This window comes from Schistocerca nitens, chromosome 1, assembly GCF_023898315.1.
Source record: "Schistocerca nitens isolate TAMUIC-IGC-003100 chromosome 1, iqSchNite1.1, whole genome shotgun sequence".
NCBI lineage: Eukaryota > Metazoa > Arthropoda > Insecta > Orthoptera > Acrididae > Schistocerca > Schistocerca nitens.
The window spans coordinates 204,327,355-204,346,595 of record NC_064614.1 but is presented as its reverse complement, the minus strand read 5'-3'; the positions used below and the strand labels follow the sequence as shown (position 1 = coordinate 204,346,595).

At 43.8% G+C, this 19,241-nt stretch overlaps 1 protein-coding gene and 2 non-coding genes across 3 annotated transcripts in view; 2 read left to right on the top strand and 1 right to left on the bottom strand.

The window, feature by feature from the left end:
• The window catches only part of LOC126245881 (uncharacterized), a 695,521-nt gene that overhangs the window by 281,511 nt on the left and 394,769 nt on the right, over positions 1-19,241 (bottom strand). The gene's annotated exons all lie outside the window — the stretch shown is intronic.
• On the top strand, positions 5,747-5,818 carry Trnap-ugg (transfer RNA proline (anticodon UGG)). The gene has a single exon. It is a non-coding gene; the product is annotated as a tRNA-Pro (tRNA).
• Trnap-ugg (transfer RNA proline (anticodon UGG)) lies at positions 10,671-10,742 on the top strand. Its single transcript has one exon. It is a non-coding gene; the product is annotated as a tRNA-Pro (tRNA).

The window sequence follows — 19,241 nt, the reverse complement described above, 5'->3', positions numbered from 1 at the left end:
CACAACATCTGCCGTGTGCACAGGACAAAGAAAAATGCTCTCTTTCCTCGATCTGTGAGTTGTGTGGTGTTAAAGGACTTAATGCTGTGTGTTGTAAAGTTGAGAATGTTATGATTACCAGGTGCCAAAATGAATCCTTTATAAACAAGGACATAACGTTATATGGAAAGCGCAATAATTATGTCAGATGGGTCTGGAGCTTTAAAGGCACTAGAACATAAGCTTCTTTTGGAGGGTAACCTCAGAACTACTCCAAAAAGGACTAAAAAATGTGAAAAACCTCACGCATTCAATTGTTCTTCCGTTGTTTAGGGAGAATATACATCTTTCAGCGCGGATGTCCCAATCAAAGATTCTTCTTTGAATGAAAAGAACGGTAACATTAATTTAGTCTCAAGTGTAGTAGTGGGTAAGGAAACCGTTGATGGGACTGTAGCTCGTAATGAAGATGAGACCTGCAGATCTGGCAGTAATCACGTGGACAGTGATAGATCGCAAATAAAGGTAAATGGTGAGATCCCACAACAGAACGAATGTACAAAATAACATTCTTGAACCAGACAGAAATCAGTTACTGAAATGGAGACCAAAAAGGGGACGGAAAACATGAAACATCGCACAGATGCTTTCATTATAACAGTTGAATTTTCCGGGGGATGTATATCCCACGACATACAAACTAGCAAAATTACTGATGCGTGCAGTAATATTTCAAAACAATGTCCCTAATGTATAAGAAAAGACAATTAGTTACTTGAGACATTCATGAAGTTCAGAAGATGGTGATATGATATGATTTTCGTGAAACAAATGCGTTGTGCCACCTATAAACACACGCCGCCCGATTTGATCGTTCACAACCTTCTATACGTCCACCCCATGGTCCGCAGTATTTTTCTCCAAGTTTCGAATGTAAAAAAAATGGCTCTGAGCACTATGGGACTTAACATCTGAGGTCATCAGTCCCCTAGAACTACTTAAACCTAACTAACCTAAGGACATCACACACATCCATGCCCGAGGCAGGATTCGAACCTGCGATCGTAGCAGCAGCGCGCTTCCGGAGTGACGCGCGTAGAACCGCTCGCCACAGCGGCCGGCTCCGAATGCACCTCTTAACACTAGACAGATGTGGGATACAAACGTCTCAACGCTCAAAACTGCATATTACTTTAGTGGGACATATGTATCCCATCAAATACGAAAGGGTTAAAAAATTCTCCAAGTATATATATTTAATGTTACATGTATAGTTACAATTATTGTGTGTTCCATAACAATCAATAGAACATAACAATAACTACAGTTGTATTACCTTCAGCATGTTTTTCAACAATGTTTAGCTTCTAAAGGATATTGTTTGCTATTTATTTAAGCTTCGTTTCCATTAAAGAATCCTCATCAAGTGTTTTTCACAGTATGAAACTCAAATGGTTTTCTAATGTTTATTGTTACAATAGGCCTAATGCACAGTTCCATTATGCATAATGAGACCAAAGGACTTTAAAGCCTTTTAGGCCATTGATACATAACAAAAGCTCATAAGCGGCACTTAAATGTAACTAGGCTAAAGACCATTTTTATTATTTTTTCGTGTTGGTTAGAATGTAATTACGTTGAGGTTCCATTAAGTTAAACAGAAACAACCCTTCTTCGGTACAAAAAATTGGAAAAAATTCAACAATAAATACATTTTTAATGGAACAGAAACTCGGCCTGTATTATCTCACTCATGACATTTAAGCGGTTGGTCTAGTGATGCATAATACTATCCACCTTTACTGTGTGCAACGTCTAACTATCTATCTTCTTCTTTCCGTGGTTGACAACACACGTTCCTGGAATTTTCATTAGTAGGTGGTAGAAAAATGTCACATTTGAAAATGAGCATAATAATAGCACACACGTTGTGCTTAATGTCACTGGCATCAGTTCATCCGCCGTAATTTTCATGGTTTACCGAGTTCACGTGCATTGGCAACTTCCCTGTGAGTGATTTGTTACTGTGCATTTTAGGTGATTCCGGACGGCGTGGATAGAATGTACCATATTTCATGTTTGTGGAAGAGGTGGGAGGAGACAAAGTGACTCTAAATGCTGTCTTCGTAAAGCATCACGACGGTGTCGAGCGGAACGGACGATTACCATCAGCAATCTCTGAAGCCGTCACACTGTACGACATTTAAGAGCAATTACGAGATCAAGCAAGGACAGTACTCACATTGTAATGATATGACGAGCACTTCATCACTTTTCTCCTATGCTGGGCAAATTCTGGAGGTAGAATTGTTTCAGCAGCAAGATTCCAGTCCCTTCCAGGCCGACTATTGCATCGCCACAATTTTGAGGCAGATGTCCGGAAGTGGCGAGTAGAAGAATGAAACATGTGTGGTGTGGATCTCCCACGACAAATTGCGTTGCGTTTTTAATTATATCGACAAAATTGTACCCTTTCCTGCTTCCTGTTCATCACTCGCTTTTTCATCCATTTCTGCACGTATTGTTCCAAAGAATGATGCACTGTCAGCATCAAATTATCAGAAGCAGGAGGCACTGCTAATGGAGCTCTGTTATCTGGTACAGCAACTAACACATTGTCGCTTCCACTGTCAAGCATGCCGTTACTTTCTTCGTGTCACACGTCGCACTTCGGTTACATGTGTAATACAAGGTTCCGACCCCTCACGCCCCTCATCAAGACGTCTACATCGTGTACATTTGACCTTCCGCGATTCTTGAAGCGTCAGACCTACGTTGCGTCCAGTGCCATGACAACTCACTCTCAAGTTCGTAAAAAAAAAAAAAAAAAAAAAAAAAAAAAAAAAAAAAAAAAAAAAACAGAACAGGTTGAACGACTAGAGATTGGACGTTCATATTCACAGGACACGTACTTTAGGATGTCCCGCTGAAATGATTAGGAATTGAATCATGTCGGCCGGCGGGTTGAATGTCAACATCAGTATCGCGGCGCAACACCACCTACTGGTAAAATGTGCCTGTGGCTCTCACTGTCGCTATAAACCGAAGGTAATGGATCAGTGTGACTTGAGCAGACGTGCAGGATGCCTCGCAGACGTACGTCCGAACCGTACCGTCAAATTAGTGATTTTGAAAGAGGGCGCATTATTGGCATGAGAGAATGTTGCGCATCCATCCGGAAAACTGCTGCTCGTGTGGGACGAAGTGTTTTGGCCTTGCAACGGGTGCGTGGAGAATGGTTCACGGAAGGCCATAGAACACAACCAGATGGGTCAGGTCGCAACACCATACCATCCCCCGAGGAGATCGACACGTCATCGGAATGGCATTGCAGGACAGACCTGCATCCTCCTCAACTCTGGCGCAACAGTGGAACAGTGTAACACATCGCACACTATCAGGAGTGAAGTTCGTCGCCGTTTATTGGTTGGTTAGTTTTGGGGAAGGAGACCAGACAGCGTGGTCATCGGTCTCATCGGATTAGGAAAGGATGGGGAAGGAAGTCGGCCGTGCCCTTTCAGAGGAACCATCCCGGCATTTGCCTGGAGTGATTTAGGGAAATCACGGAAAACCTAAATCAGGATGGCCGGACGCGGGATTGAACCGTCGTCCTCCCGAATGCGAGTCCAGTGTCTAACCACTGCGCCACCTCGCTCGGTAAGCCGTTTATTACGACATGGGTTACGTACGTGTAATCCACTTCACCGCCTACGTCTGAAGAATGTGCAGACGGCCATGGTGTGTGATATGTCAATGGGGACAAGAATGGTATCAGATAATGTTTTCGGACGAATCCAGGTTCGTTTTGTTTGAAAACGATGGCCATATTTTGGTTCGCCACAGACAGGGGGAGCGGCATCACAGTGACTGCATTCGTACAAGACATACAGCGCCAACTCAAGGCCTTATGGTGTGAGGTGTTATTGGGTACAACCACAAATCACATTTGGTGCGTGTTCTGGGCATTGTGACCAGTGTGGGCCATATGAATGACACCCTGCGACCCGTAGCCGTATCCTTTCTGCACAATACCCCAGATGACATTTTTCAGCAAGGCAATGCACGACTACATGTTGCTGCGCGAACATGTGCCTTGTTTGGTGTCACAGAATGTCAGCCTTTTACCTTGGCCCGCCTGATCACCAGACTTGTCACCAATCGTAAAAGTGTAGGATATGGTGAAACGACAGGCGCAGCCTGTACCCAATGCCAACCACCACAGATGATCTTTGGAACCAGGTGAATGCAGCATGGACGGCTATACCAAAGGAAACCATTTGCGCCTTATAAGCGTCGATGCCATCACGCATGGAACAAGTTATGAGGACACCTGGTGAACCGATATTACTGAAATGCTCATCATTGCTGCAGAGCATGCAAATTTACACGTCCTGTAAATATAAACGTCCTGTCTCTAGTCGTTCAAGGTGTTCAGTTTTTTCTGAACATGACAGAAAGTTCCGCAATGACCTACTCAAATTTTTTCGGGGAAATCTACATCGACATTCTGCAAATCACACTTCAGTGCTTCGCAAAGGGTTCGTCGAACCACGCTCACAATAGTTCTCTGTTTTTCCAATATCTAACAGCGCACGGAAAAAACGAACACCTATATCTTGCCGTGCGAGCTCTGATTTTCCTTATTTGCGTTTACAAAATATCTTCGCATTGGGAGGAGAAAGTTGGTGATCGATATTTCTTGAGAAGATCCCGCCACAACGAAAAACGCCTTTGTTTTAATGATTACCACCCCAAATCCTGTATCAGTGACACTCGCTCGCCTATTTCTCACTAATACAAAACGTGCTGCTCTTCTTTGAACTTTCTCAATGTACTCCGTTAATCCTATCCATAAGGATCCCACATCGCGCAGCAGTATTCGAGAAGAGGACGGACCCGCGTAGTGTAGGCAATCTCTTTAGTAGATCTTCTACGTCTTCCGCCAATAACACCCAGTCTTTGATTCTCCTTCCCCACAGCATTTTCTGTATGTTCTCTCCAATTTAATTTGTTCGTAATTGTAATTCCTAGGTATATAGTTGAATTTACGGCCTTTAGATTTGACTGATTTATCGGGTAACCGAAGTTTAATGAAATTCCTTTTAGTATTCATGTGGATGACCTCTTCTCTTCAATTTTCGCACCATATGCCTTTTTCGAAATCGTTTTGCAATTTGTTTTGACTTTACTATACGATAAACGACAACATGATCTACAAGCAACGAAGACGGTTGACCAGATTGCCTACTAAATCGTTTCTGTAGATAAGTAACAGCAGAGGGCCTATAACACTACCTTGGAGAACGCCAGAAATCGGCATCACATTGTAACTATACGTTACCCAACGGTTCCTGAATAATATGCGAACATTATAGTCAATTAAACATAGTACCAAAGACAGTGAACTGTAAACGAACAGCCTTCATGATCGTTGATACCATTATTTCAGTATTGCGGTTGATTTCGCGAGAGGCGAGAGATAACGTTCGTGAGTCACGTTCAGTCGCGCATGGCAAGGGTGCTCTCATTCTGTCTCACCAATTCTATATAACACTTTCATTACGGGTTAAAAATGGCAAAATATTTTTAACTCAGTTTCTTTCCCCTGGCGAAAAGGAAAGTGTTCCGCTAACACGTATGCTAGCGAACCACCTCCCTGCGCGACAGACCCAGGCTGCTTCGTGACTCAACAGACCAGCACGCGAGGCACTGGAATGTGTTTGCTGACTGCGAACGGAAGCATGCATCAAATAACACTTTCACAGCCGGCTCAGTGGTCTAGGGGTATGATTCCTGCTTTGGGTGCAGGAGGTCCCGGGTTCAAATCCCGGCTGAGCCCTTACTTTTTCCTTTATCACATTATACCAACAAATTCTGCAGTCCACTGGAGAGTTTTCGCTGTGTGTAATTGGTCATAGAATGAAATAAATGGATATTTCTCACAAATCCTTGGTCGTTACTCTCGCGAGGTGTGTGTAGCGTTCGCCGGCCAGTGTGGCCGAGCGGTTCTAGGCGCTTCAGTCTGGAACCGCGCGACCGCTACGGTCGCAGGTTCGAATCCTGCCTCGGGCATGGATGTGTGTGATGTCCTTAGGTTAGTTAGGTTTAAGTAGTTCTAAGTTCTAGGGCACTGATGACCTCAGCAGTTAAGTCCCATAGTGCTCAGAGCCATTTGATTTTTTTTTTTTTTTCTTTTTGTGTATCGTTCATTAATCACCATACAGGCTGGTATACTTTTATATTTGACCTATGCCGGTGTGCTAATCAGTAAGATGTACGTCCGCTGTGAATCCTAGACCCTATTCTAATAAAATAAGACTATAAACAATAGTCTATCCAGACGCTGAGCTAGTTGGTGGGCCGTCTATTAGTTATGGCGAAATAGTTTTTAGATTTCACTACAGCTGATCCTGAGATCACTTGCTAGTAATCATTGTCCATTACATGTTCCGACTTTCTTTAGACTGACACAAAATTGATATGTGTGTGTGTGTGAAATCTCATGGGACTTAACTGCTAAGGTCATCAGTCCCTAAGCTTACACACTACTTAAACTAAATTATCCTAAGGACAAACACACACACCCATGCCCGAGGGAGGACTCCGGGACCAGCTGCATAGTCCATGACTGCAGCGCCTAGACCGCTCGGCTAATCCCGCGTAGCTGATATGTCTGTGGGTGACACGGTGCTGAATGCGTGTTGTGTGTGAAAATCATTCCCATGACTGCAGCGCCTAGACCGCTTGGCTAATCCCGCGTAGCTGATATGTCTGTGGGTGACACGGTGCTGAAAGCGTGTTCTCTGTGTGAAGATAATTTTTTCTGAAGCAGCTGTTCCTACCTCCTGCCCTTATGCTTATAACTAAAGTGTAGTTAAGCTAGTTTTGCCGGCCGGTGTGGCCGAGCGGTTCTAGACGCTTCAGCCTGGAACCGCGCTACCACTACGGTCGCAGGTTCGAATCCTGCCTCGGGCATGGATGTGTGTGATGTCCTTAGGTTAGTTAGGTTTAAGTAGTAATAAGTTCTAGGGGACTGATGACCTCAGATGTTAAGTCCCATAGTGCTCAGAGCCATTTGAACCATAAGCTAGTTTTACAGGATTCATATGTGTCAAAAAAATAGTTTCTCATTATACTTTGTAGGTAAGTGTTTCGAACACAGTTTACTCATCGTGTACACTCCTCCTTGTTTTATTATTGTCGGTCCAATTGATGTCCATTATGTTTGTAGTCTTGTCATTTAAACCATAACGAATCTCCCATCTAGAGGACATTTTTTATTCTGGCCTTAATCGGTTGGCGGGGTTTCGGATGCGGATGTTGTTTCTCTCAGCACAAATGCGATCTGGGAGACTCTTTGCTGTTCTGGTACGCGCACCGGCCCGACCTATACACTTTTACTTCCCTGTAAATTATTTCTCTGCTCTGGCATGAATGTCGCTTTCAGTACCTCGATTTTACCAGTCCTGCATACTTTCATAATCGAAACCTCTTCACCGAAGCACTCACGACCTCGTCGTTGTTTCGTCCTTTAACCCCCAGTAAACCAATCAACTGTGTACAAGAACTATTATTTTAAAAAATGTGATAGCGTTACCCTTGCTACTGACCCAACGTAGGCGAGGTTCAGCTACAATCGCAGAGTCACTGTAAATTCCGCTGATTTTGTTACAGCTATAGAAGTAAATACAAATATTCATTGTTGTATATGTTTTTCCATGTATGAAGAAGTTTTCCGTGGTTTCTTTTTTTCCAGAAGATTTTTTCTGTTTTTTCCTCTGTTCTAGCCACTGACACTTCTAACACACAATTCCGCCTGCAACTGCAATTCCTGAAGCTGTGAGTAACTGCAGATTTTTGAGTGGAAAGATAACTGTTATTGAGTTTTAGAATCAAACTTTGAATCAAGGAACGCCTGAATTAGACTTTCACAGAAAGAATGCCTATTCAGTGTAGGAACTACGCCACTTACATTGGGGTGGCCAGGCACAACATGGAAAAGTACAGCATCGGCCTTTCTTAAGCAAACCATTTTCCTTGATCTTAAAACTTACTTTTAAGAAGTGCTGCACCTATGGTATTCTGCTATGTGGAGTTATTTATACTTGTCTGTTAACTAAAGCTTCCTATAGTTGGAATACAGTAACTGGTGCAATTAACTAAAAACATCTAGTTGATGCAACCATGTGGCACAAGGTGACTTTGATGTGATATTAGGAGTGTGCTGCAGTTTGAATCACCTGTGCCCGAAGTGACCAAGAATTAGGCTTGTGAGCCGTGCGCTGGCCTGAGTGATGTAGCGCCCAGCCTCGGTGCGCGTTTCCCCCACCACCACGCCTTCTGTCTGAGTGTGAGGAGGGGCAAATTGCCAACCAGCCGCAATTAAATGGCAGTGCAGCCTCATTACAAACGGCTTGGTTTTTATTTCATATATCTGTAAAACACAGATCATAAACAAAACAAATTTTCAGAATTATGTAACTGTTTTTGGTGCGCTGAAACACATAATTTTTGTCTGCTACAGAATGTCGGCATACAGGCAGACGCAGACAATTTCACAGATTTTCGCACTCAGATTGCCATGTAATCATGACTTAATTAGTTTCATATTGAAAAAACGGCTTTCACATGCATATGTTGAGCGAAATATTGAAGCAATTTTGCAACCTCTGGAGACGTGGAAACTCAACCTGACGAAAGCAATGTAGACGTCCTGAACAGTTTTAACGAAAAAGGAATTACCTTGCAGGTCGATTAGCCATGTCTACATATGCACAGGGGCGCTTTCAACTGAAATGGCAAACACTCTTTTAAACAGATCGAAAACAGTAGTAACACTGGCAGTGTTCGCAAAATATTCAGGAAACTCTCCCTGTAATTCTTTAAAGGCCACAGCGAATTTTTCAAATCATACCTTCTACAATGCGATTTTCTTTTTAACTGCATGTCCATCAGATCAGAAAGAAGTTATTTCTCATCCTGCAATATCTTACTTTGAGTAGTGTTCATTCAAGTTAATTCAAAATGCGAGTTCTGCAATCCATTCCGAATGTTCTAATTTTCGTGTCTGCACTCCCTTTTCCTTCATAACTTCAATAAGTTTTAAATCGAAAATTAATGGGAATCGCTAGGAGGAAGAAAACGTTCTTTTCGCGAAACACTGTTGAAAAGTTTAGAGAACCAGCATTCGCGGATAAACTGCAGAATGAGCCTATTGCCCCCAACATACGTCTCGCTTAAGGACCGCAGAAACAAGGAAAGAGAAATCAGGGCTCTTACGGAAGCATAAAACATTTTTTTCCGTCGCCCCATTTTCGATTTTAACTGCAGTGGCCTAAGGAGTATTTAGGAAGGTGTGAAGATGTAGAAAAAAGTACAGCCATTGTCGCTAGCTCACACCATCTCTTCACCCAAGTGCATACTGGACAAACACTGGAAATAGCAACACTCTGCCCGATTTTTATATTTCAGTGGACATAACCGTTACTTTCCAACAAGTGCTAATACTGAATACCAGTATTCTTATCTCTGTGGAGACAGCTTTTATTTAATGCTACGAACTGAGCAGTTACAACACTACGTATAATCTGTTAGCGTCCTTATTACTTACCTCTCGAGGGAACTTACAACAATGAACAACGAACTAAGGCGTTATGGGGTACAGGAACTCTCGTAGTACCAAAATTCACCGCTGTACTTCCCTGCATACTCTTCGCTTAGCGCACCAATAGCGTGTTTGCTCCTCAAATTTGTATGTAAACAGAAAATGATGCAACGAGTAAGTGCTTGTCCGACGTTCAGTGTACCCTGCAGGCACGACTTCGCTACAAGTTTCTGCACTAGAGTTGCAGGTATACAATAACTTTATTTTTCTATACAACCTAACAGTATTATTGTGATTACTTTCTGTGGTTTACAGTAGATGTTAGTTAGAATTAACCATGGTCGTTGTTTCGCAATTTTCTCTTTCCAGCGTCAGATGGATTTATTTAAATTAAAAAGACCGACTATTTGTAAAACAATGTTTCTGGGCAGCGTAGTTTGTTAATTTAAATAAGCCGTCCTGATGACGGTATAGAGGTATTGCCTCCGGAAAACGCGTAGCGGACACTTGCAGCTAAATAGCTTCATTTCATTTCTATGATTTAATCCATCACAACACCATGACACTGCTGGCCGTTGCTGCCTGTTTCAAATGGCTTCAAATGGAAAGGAATACACATAAGCAGCAGAAGATGAGCGCCACGCTTTAAAGCCGGTGGGAGAACTAATGAACTACGTTAATGGTCGCTGTTACCACTGCATTACGACTCGACTTCACTACGCTATGTCAGTAGGCACGTTAGTTCTGGTTTCAACCGCAGTCAGAAGCTGTACATCCCAGACATTTAAGTAAAGACGTTAAGCCCTTAGAATTGGTTGAGTGAAAAGCGTCCCTAAGAGCACTTCAACAGATTTCACTGCTTCATATTTTAGCTAACCAGGATATATAGGACCACGTGGTGTTGATTTAGCAAAACAACTTTAACTTTGCTTCTTTAGTACGTTGAAAAGGAGTGTTCTCAAATGCGTATTCTAGCGTAGCACCAGCTCTCTGCGAGATACGCCATACAACTTCGTGACTCACAGATAAGCACGCGAAACGCTGGAATGTTTGTCGACTGTGAAGACGAGAAACAACTTTCATAACTGGCTCAGTGGTCTAGGGGTATGATTCCTGCTTTGGGTGCAGGAGGTCCCGGGTTCAAATCCCGGCTGAGCCCTTCGATTTTATCACCAGAAAGTGAAAATACGAATACACTTCGAAGTCCCTAAGCATTCTCACGTAAGAGACCATTATTGAAAGTAAACTCATAATCTCGCGACAAAATACTAGCAGAAATCCTTTGCAGTAATATTACTGGACGGATTTCTTTATTCATGCAGGCTGTGCTTCAGACTTGCCACTTTCAACAGGAATCTTGTTACTGAGGAACTCTTTTTCCCAAAGTAGATGACTATCAGGCAATGAGGGCGCATCAGCCTCCAAATTCAGTCCGTCCGGTCACCTTTCACGGATTACAGTAAAAATCAAGAATCCACAGCACAATCAAGAAGCTAGCCATTCTCATACGAAGGAAGAGTGACAGCCAAATCGATAGTGAAAATTCCACCAAGAACTGGAAGAAAGAAAGAAGTGTGCGCGATCCACTGACGGTCCTCCACTGACGGTCCGGCCGTTGATGTTTAATGTTACCCTTGCGAAGTCGGGGCGGGTCGCGAGTATGTTAGGACAGTCCGCTTGGTACAAAAGTAATTGAACGGAAGATCAGGACAAGCAGCGAACTTCATACGACGCCACTGTATACGCGATGTACAGACATTACGTGTTTCGAGAAACAGAAATTTGGGAGTGGACCACATATAAACTAGCTAGCTAGCACTACAAGAAGTGCAACAGACGCATATTAGCTCATAGAGAATTTATACGCACCACATAATGAGTAATGCAAGAGATACCAGCTTCGAATTGTATTGGTGTTTTCTTATTACAGACTATAATGAGCCGGCCGGTATGGCCGAGCGGTTCTAGGCGCTTCAGTTGCAGGTTCGAATCCTGCCTCGGGCATGGATGTGTGTGATGTCCTTAGGTTAGTTAGGTTTAAGTAGTTCACAAGTCCTACGGGACTGATGACCTCAGATGTTAAGTCCCATAGTGCTCATAGCCATTTGAACCATTTAGACAATAATGGAGGATATTTTTATGTAAATTTGTGTATAATGAACGAATGGGCTTTATACATATCTTATTCTTCTGTTTTCCCATTTTATTGTATAGTATATTTTCTATGTTGATATAAAATTGCCAGAAAACTGTAAAAATTTTATTCTGTATATTATCTGTATTTATGTAATTTTCTGTTATGACTGCAAATTAATAACATCTGTAGAATTTTGCTAAAGTTAAATGTTCCTTCTTAAAACAAGACATGTGAACGCGGGAGTCAATCGGTGTGCGCTAATTTTGGAAACTTTAATCAGTTTGGGAATTTGAAGTCACGCCCTTTTATGGGTCGGGAACTATACTGGAAAACACGGAAGAGAAGTGGAAAGTATTTAATGAACATAATGACATGAAGACTGTGCAAAAGCGATTCAGTGTGGTTAATAGCTAAGAAATGTCGGACTGTATCATTATTGAGGGAGGTCAACACTGCTAATTTAGATTGTGTACCCGGACAGAGAGAGTAGAAGAAAACATATTAGTAGCACCAGTTGAAATAAGTGGGCGATAGAGCGGCGCTGAATTGTGTGACAATCAGCACGATGGTCTAGGAGAACTGAAGACGCAAAACACTAATGACTGCGAACATGATAAAAGCAGACTAATATTACAAACGAAATTATAAGAGCAATTTGCAAGTTTTGCTTATGACAAAAACCAAATAAACGAGCACGTCCCGGAAAAATAATGTCGAAGCGGGCGTTTACATGTTGTGTACAAATGTATAGTATTTCACTTGCATTTAGAACTGAAAATTCTCATTCCGATACTTCTTGTTACAGAAATCCGAGGCGTACCGAAATTAAAGTCCTTACAGTGTGGAAGATCAAAATCTAAATTGCACACGGTATTAATCACAGTATAGGAACGAATTAGACATCGTGGTCGACCGCAATCTTGTACAAGACTCAGAGATTATTGCAGCGTCAGGGAGGTAACTCCCAACGCAGAAGCATCGTGAAGGAATGTCCTTGCAATTCTGTCACTTTTCTGGAGTCAGCTGTGTTACCAAAACCATAACATCAGAGAGTAGTGAGTTCTATGAAGTGTATTAAAGGTTAGTGAACATCTTTTGATTCAACAGTTAATTAAAATGTAATCTTTTAATTTAAGGGCTGTCATATTTTATATAATGGATTTTTTTTGTAAATTGATACCTAGAAAATGAAGGGCTACTGTAAGTGATTCATTCGTTTTCAAAGTTCTATATTTTCCGTAGTATTACATGTGCAAATGTGAGTGATGCTTGAGTAGAACCGTAAAGTCACCAAGTTAGCATTTTGCACTATACAGATGTCCTCTCTGGTCGAACGACACACGCCCAAACGGTAGTAAAGTTCGCTCAATATCCTGTACCGAAAAATCGTGTCAGTGGTCATCACGGCAGCACTGATGCGTTCTCCGAGCTGTTCCCGTGTTCTTGCCAGTGGGGCTACGTAAACACGGCCCTTAATGTGCAAAGGAGAAACTCGCAAGGCGATAGGTTAGTCATCCTGGGGGTTCAAGGAGCAGAGCCACTTCGTTTTCACCATTACGTCCGATCTAGCGATGCAGAAGTTCGTCGTTTAGATAGTATCGAACATCGATGCTCCAATGAGAGGTTCTCCCGTCTTGTTGGAAGATGAGATTCTAGGAATCAGCAGTCAGTTGCGGAAACAACTACAGCCGCAACATACTAAAGTACGAGATACCCATCACAGTCTCCTTACACAAAATAAAACAATTTTTTCTGTGATATTATATAGAAAATATTAACCTTCGGCGATTCACGATCATGCGCCACACTTTAACGAGGAATTCCAGCGTCCCATACTTACACGTTCCCAGATAAATGGAAGGTCTCGCACGTTCCAATATACAAACTACGGGGTGTTCATAATGTCTCTCCGCAGTGCCGTATGATTGCTAGCCGCGCGTGCCGTAAGCCGCAGTGAATATACCGAAATGAAACTCAGTGAAATACATGTTATTAATTTATTGAATATTCATTTTTACTTGCAAATTTTCACATTAAATGTTGGAAGTGCCGACACCCCCCCCCCCCCCCCCCCCCGTTGTTGAATACACAATTCAATTCGTCTAATCTTGTTTCCTAACACAAGCTGCAACATTTCTTCTGTAACAGAAACAGTGGAAGTGGATATTGCAGTTTTCAATTCATCGATGAATTTTGGACGGTTTTTATAGACAGTTGCTTTCGCTGCACCCCAGAAGGAAAAGTCAGGTGGTGTTAGGTCAGGCGATCGTGGAGGCCAAAGTCCCTGTGAAATTATGCGATCACCAAAAACATCAGCAAGCAGTGACATTGAAACGCGAGCTGTATGCGCGGTTGCACCATCTTGTTGAAAATAACTTCAGTATGTCACTTAACAAAAGTTCTCCTACGAATGGGTACAGCCTGCAATATCGTTGTGCGTTTATTCAAATGGCTCTAAGCACTATGGGTCTTAACATCTGAGGTCATCAGTCTCCTAGACCTAGAACTACTTAAACCTAACCAACCTAAGGACATCACACACATCCATGCCCGAGGCAGGATTCGAACCTGTGCGTTGTGCGTTTATTGTTTCGTTCAAAAAATATGGGACCCACAATCCGACGTCTACAAATTGCAATCCAAACTCCTATTTTCACAGATTGAAGTGGTTCCTCATGAATACACAATGGATTTGCAGTACTCCACAAACGAGAATTTTGCGAGTTCATGTACCCGGATAAATGAAACCACGCCTCATCAGTGAAAAACGTTTCATTAAGAATATCCCATCCGTTTTGTTGAACGAAATTTTTGAACCGTTGACAGTAATGCAGTCTCTTGCCATGTTCAGTATTTTTCACTTCTTGCACGACTGTCACTTTGTATGGGAAAAGTGGCCGAGCGGTTCTAGGCGCTCCAGTCCGGAACCGCGCGACTACTACGGTCGCAGGTTCGAATCCTGAGGCAGGATGTGTGTGATGTCCTTAGGTTAGTTAGGTTTAAGTAGTTCTAAGTGCTAGGGGACTGATGACTCAGATGTTAAGTCGCATAGTGCTCAGAGCCATTAGAACCTTACAGTTGTGTGGGCCGTTCCGACACTAACATCGATTTCTTGGGCGAGTTTTCTTACTGACTTGTAGGACTCGTGGACATTTTATCGAAAATATCGAGTAGTTTATCCTCAGACAAAACGCTAGGACGACCACTTCTCGGTGCATCTGTCACTGAACCCGTACTTCGAAATTTGTTAGTCAAATCTTGCACAGTCTCGCGATGTGGGAGTGTTGTCTAGGGGAAAACTGAATTAAACGTTTGACGAACTGAAACTGTGTATTTACCGCCAGCTTTGAACACTTGTTCGACTAAAAGCATACGTTCTTAAATGGTTAGCATTGTAACAGTGACAAAAAAGAAACAAACGAAGAAAGGAACTAAAATTAAACGTTCACGTCAACACGCAACGACACACACCAACGATACTACTGACGCTGGCTGAGATAAACGAAGCAGTGGAATGTTGGGAGAGTCCACTTGAAGGGAAATAACTCAGGCAGGCGATCATACGGCACGCGCGGCCAACAATCACACGGCACTGCGGAGAGTTTTTGAACACCCCGTATTTTCGTGCTTTGTTGCCGTCAAGGCACTGGACACCTAACGCCAGCTGATGGGCACAATGCAGTTTCGTTGAGTCCACGATACCATCCACGCATTAGTCATACACTCCTGGAAATGGAAAAAAGAACACATTGACACCGGTGTGTCAGACCCACCATACTTGCTCCGGACACTGCGAGAGGGCTGTACAAGCAATGATCACACGCACGGCACAGCGGACACACCAGGAACCGCGGTGTTGGCCGTCGAATGGCGCTAGCTGCGCAGCATATGTGCACCGCCGCCGTCAGTGTCAGCCAGTTTGCCGTGGCATACGGAGCTCCATCGCAGTCTTTAACACTGGTAGCATGCCGCGACAGCGTGGACGTGAACCGTATGTGCAGTTGACGGACTTTGAGCGAGGGCGTATAGTGGGCATGCGGGAGGCCAGGTGGACGCACCGCTGAATTGCTCAACACGTGGGGCGTGAGGTCTCCACAGTACATCGATGTTGTCGCCAGTGGTCGGCGGATGGTGCACGTGCCCGTCGACCTGGGACCGGACCGCAGCGACGCACGGATGCACGCCAAGACCGTAGGATCCTACGCAGTGCCGTAGGGGACCGCACCGCCACTTCCCAGCAAATTAGGGACACTGTTGCTCCTGGGGTATCGGCGAGGACCATTCGCAACCGTCTCCATGAAGCTGGGCTACGGTCCCGCACACCGTTAGGCCGTCTTCCGCTCACGCCCCAACATCGTGCAGCCCACCTCCAGTGGTGTCGCGACAGGCGTGAATGGAGGGACGAATGGAGACGTGTCGTCTTCAGCGATGAGAGTCGCTTCTGCCTTGGTGCCAATGATGGTCGTATGCGTGTTTGGCGCCGTGCAGGTGAGCGCCACAATCAGGACTGCATACGACGAGGCACACAGGGCCAACACCCGGCATCATGGTGTGGGGAGCGATCTCCTACACTGGCCGTACACCACTGGTAATCGTCGAGGGGACACTGAATAGTGCACGGTACATCCAAACCGTCATCGAACCCATCGTTCTACCATTCCTAGACCGGCAAGGGAACTTGCTGTTCCAACAGGACAATGCACGTCCGCATGTATCCCGTGCCACCCAACGTGCTCTAGAAGGTGTAAGTCAACTACCCTGGCCAGCAAGATCTCCGGATTTGTCCCCCATTGAGCATGTTTGTGACTGGATGAAGCGTCGTCTCACGCGGTCTGCACGCCCAGCACGAACGCTGGTCCAACTGAGGCGCCAGGTGGAAATGGCAAGGCAAGCCGTTCCACAGGACTACATCCAGCATCTCTACGATCGTCTCCATGGGAGAATAGCAGCCTGCATTGCTGCGAAAGGTGGATATACACTGTACTAGTGCCGACATTGTGCATGCTCTGTTGCCTGTGTCTATGTGCCTGTGGTTCTGTCAGTGTGATCATGTGATGTATCTGACCCCAGGAATGTGTCAATAAAGTTTCCCCTTCCTGGGACAATGAATTCACGGTGTTCTTATTTCAATTTCCAGGAGTGTATTTGTACATGTAATGCTTTGGAAAAGAATGAATGATTTATAGCAGCCCTGTATTTCAACTTTACCACGTCACATAATACGGCACCAGCATACTGGGTGTCTCTCGTAAGCGCCATAACTCCAGGCCGAAACAAATACTGCTCATCAAATGTTCCATGCAACTTTGTGTCAACAGATAGCGTCGACTGGTTTCCCATTACAAACAAAATGATTTTTAAAGTGGAATTTTACGCGCCCATTCGATAGAGCGGTCCGAAATTAGTTATAGTGCGACATTCCTTTTATCAATATGTGTCAAGTGCGGCTGGTCCCGGCGGAGGTTCGAGTCCTCCCTCGTGCATGGGTGTGTGTGTTTGTTCTTAGGATAATTTAGGTTAAGTAGTGTGTAAGCTTAGGGACTGGTGACCTTAGCAGTTAAGTCTCATAAGATTTCACACACATTTGAACAATATGTGTTAACAGGAACAGAAAAACGGGAAGACCAGTTATCCAGCAGTGACTGGATAGCGCTGCTGCCTTGCTATAGCAGACAGCGTGCGGCAGGGCGCCACGTGAGTCGCTGCCGGGCTACTCGTCATTTTTCTGTCCCTGTCCCTGTTAATACATATCCGTAAAACAGATATCGCACTAGACTGATTTGGGACCGATCTATCGAAAGGGAATGTGAAATTAGGTTTTAAAAATAATTTTCTCTGTGATGGCAAGCAAACTGAAGCTTCTCAGTGGCAACGGCCGTTGCATGAAACATGTAATGCTTAGAATTTACTTGTGACGACTCCCTCTACACAATGCAAAGAACGAAATTGGAAAGATCTGCTGAAACACTAGAGAAATAGAGCCTGGCGGTTCTTGGAAGTGACGTCCTGTATACTTAATAGCCGCGCGGGATTAGCCGAGCGGTCTTAGGCGCTGCAGTCATGGACTGTACGGCTGGTCCTGGAGGAGGTTCGAGTCCTCCCTCGGGAATGGTGTGTGTGTTTGTCCTTAGGATAATTTAGGTTAAGTAGTGTGTAAGCTTAGGGACTGATGACCTTAGCAGTTAAGTCCCATAATATTTCACCCACACATTTTTATACTTAATATCACTATTTAAAAAACATTTGATGAAAATTTCTGACGAGACGTGTCTTAAATTAATTAAATTAACTGTCTACTTTCAGGGATTTACTCTCTTCAGACACCCTGTTGTTACCGAACAGGGTGACGGAAGGTAGAATTTTGTAAGACAATAATTCGACTAAAAACTGCATTGCTACTTGAGTTACAAGTAGAACGGATAATTGTTCTCCCTAGTAACAAAACAAAACTCGACAGTATTTAATATACTTAACATTTTATAGTTTTCGGCCAGTGGGATTTTCATTATCGATTTACCGGTTACATTGCCTTTGCATCAGAATGGGTAGCTTCTTGGTCGTTCTGTTGTAATGCGATGATTCTTGAATGTTCCTGCAATCCTTGAAAGGCGATCGGAAGGAACGAAGTCACAAGGTTCTTGCAGAAGATGACAAGTCAGAGGCACAAACTGCTTGAATTGAAAACCAAACCAATCGTATTACTGTAGATTTCTGTACACAAACTCCGTGGTTGCTTTCAGTACTGGACTTGTGTGAGAATGCTTAGAGACTTTGGGGTGTATTCGTATTCTCACCTCCTGGGAATAAAAATGGAAGGGCTCAGCCGGGATTTGAACCCGGGACCTCCTGCACCCAAAGCAGGAATCATACCCCCTTTTTTTTTATCTCATTTTGTTCGCTTCTGTTCGTTGAATATGCTCGGGGCGGACGTCGTAAGACATCCGTTTAAGTTCGTTGTTGATCGATTAACTCAGTTTTTTTGTTACAGAGGGCAGCTAACCCTCTGACCGAACACGCTGAGCTACCGTGCCGGCTTACCCCTAGACCACTGAGCCCGTTGTGAAGCACAGAAAAGCCTTGACACTTGACCAACACATTCCAGCGACTCGCGTGCTGGTACGTGAGCCACGAAGAAGTGCGACGTTTATCGCACTAGCAAATGCCTTTTGAGAACACTCCCCTTTTCAACAGAGGAAAGAAGCAAGGTTAAAGCTGTTTTGCTAAATCATCACATGGACGTTCTGTAACTCGTTGGTTAGCTGAAGCTGTTAGTGAAGTTTGTTGAAGAGCGCTTACCGATGCTTTGTGAGAGCCCTTTCTCCCTACTAACGAAACAACTTATATCGGCAGTATTTAAATCATTTTATTTAATGATATATTACGTCATTATTGTTGTCTTTTTTATCTTGTCGCCGGCCGGAGTGGCCAGCGGTTCTAGGCGCTTCAGTCCGGAACCGCGCTGCTGCTACGGTCGCAGGTTCGAATCCTACCTCGTGCATGGATGTGTTTGATGTCCTTAGG